The following is a 2,386-nucleotide window of genomic DNA, read 5'->3' as shown; positions in this document are numbered from 1 at the left end:
TTTTTTTTGTAACTCTAGAAAACATCGCCCCGTATGTATTTTTTTAGTATTCCCATACGATTATCGAAAAGAACATAAAAAAGTAATCTCAGCGACATGTTTCTTTTTCTTGTTACACTTTGATGATTACTTAAATATACGAGTAAGAAACACATGACATGAGTAAGTAAAAGATACATGATAAAAATAGTAGTTTATTTCTTTTAGTAAATAGGATTTCTAAAAAATAGAAATAAAAAAGCAAATGGGAACAATGACTATTTAATAAAACACGGAAAACAAATAACAATAAAACACAAAGAAAATAATAGGTGTCTAAATGTACTTTACAATGGCAAATTAATTTTATAGTAAATTTTCAAAGTGGCCTCCTCAACTTCGATACATTTTCATACTCGTTTACCCAAGTTTCCAATTGCTCGACGTATCGAGAGCAATCGAAATCGACGGATTATAATTAATTTTTTGTCATGTGTTTTTATCATGCGATTTTAAATAATCATCAAAGTGTAACAAGAAAAAGAGACATGTCGCTGACATTACTTTTTTATGTTCTTTTCGATAATCGTATGGGAATACCAAAAAAATACATACAGGGCGATGTTTTACAAAAAAAATTAAAAATTTTGCAGTCAGGACCTGGAATACATATTATTTAAAGAAAATGAGGTTTAAAATATGCATGCTTATTTATAACATCTACCCTCAATTAAGCCTTCGCTAATTTTAGTTGCAAAACCATTTTTATCATGTGTCCTTTACGTAATTTAGTTTTAGAAGCCGTAGTCTCGTATATTCAATAGCTTATTTAAATAACCACCAAAGTGTAACAAAAAAAAGAAATACGTCTTTAAGATCACTTTTTTATGTTCTTTCCGAATATCGTATCGGAATTTCAAAAAAAATACATACAGAGTGTTGTTTTCTAGACTTGCACAAAAAATTTACAATTTTTGCAGTCCGGATCTGGATTTTTTTGCTGTCATACATGCATACATGAAGTATCGTGTGTGCATTAATCCTACCAAATATGAACCCATTATTCCATTCCCTACCAAAGTTATGACATAAAGCAGTTTTGACCAAAAATCATAAATCACCCTGTATCTCAATAAAGAATGGCCAAGGATCTATTTCTATAGTTACCCTAGATGTCCTCTATCTCCCATTAAGCCATGGCCCTCTCGTGTTGCAACACCCTGTATATATAGTGCTTTCGAAAAGTAACGAATAAATTCATTATTTTTTAAATTGAGTTTTCGAAGAAATCCCCTGGCACGTCGATTTTGTTTTTAAAAAAGGCACTTTTTTTGACATACTACCCATATTTGTGACGTCATCGTTGTTCGAGATATGACGTCATCGACAATTTTTTTAAATTTTTGACCATGCCATTTGAAAGAGCTTGTCATTATACATACGCATCGTCAAAAATCATGGTTGCCTGACAGTAGCCTTAGCGACCGATAATGTTTTTTATTGCTGTCAGATAAAAACTTGAAATCGTACTTTATTAAATAGGTTTTTTTTCGTTTTTTGAGTTATTTCTTTAGTTCTTATCTTTTGTTTGGCAAAAGCAGTGCATTTGAAGTGTTTATTGAGTAGTAACTTTGTCATTTTATAAAAAAAATTGTTAAATTAACTAAACGAGAACGAATTGAAATTCTTTGCATGATGGGATTTGGAGAGAGGATGCGCACCCAAAAAGAAGTAGTTGAATTGTTCAATGAAACTCATCCTGATCGACATCCCATTAGCCAAAGCATGGTAAGCAATATAGAGTCTAAATACCGTAACTTTGGACATGTTCGTGATCTTCCTAAATCTGGTCGACTGTTAAAATTAGTAGATGATGAGCTTAATGTTTTGTTGGGAATACAAGAAAATCATCACTCAAGGTATGCCTTGTTCATGAGCTATCTGAAGACGACTTTGATCGGCGAAATCAATTCTGCGAGCAAATGCAAAAGCTATGCAATAATGATAATAATTTCGTAAAAAACGTAATTTTTTTCTGACGAGGCTATGTTTGTTTTGAACGGCTATGTCAATAGGCAAAACTGCCGTTATTGGGCTACCGAGAATCCCCGATGGATGATGGAGTATCACACTCAAAGTCCCCAGAAAGTAAATGTGTGGTGCGGCATAGTCGACGGAAGAATTCTGGGTCCCTATTTCTTTGACGTCAACCTAACTGATGCAAGATATTTGGATTTTCTTCGAGACGACCTCATTCCTGAACTAATAACTTTATATCCAGCTATAGAGGGACATGATCTTTCAAGAAATGACATTTTCTTTCAACAAGATGGTGCACCTCCCCATTATGCAACACCTGTCCGTGCTTATTTAGATGAGCTGTTCCCGAATCGTTGGATAGGGAGAA

This window comes from Anoplophora glabripennis, unplaced genomic scaffold (assembly GCF_000390285.2).
Source record: "Anoplophora glabripennis isolate ALB-LARVAE unplaced genomic scaffold, Agla_2.0 scaffold178, whole genome shotgun sequence".
NCBI classification, from domain to species: Eukaryota; Metazoa; Arthropoda; class Insecta; order Coleoptera; family Cerambycidae; genus Anoplophora; species Anoplophora glabripennis.
This window is presented reverse-complemented; position numbering follows the sequence as displayed.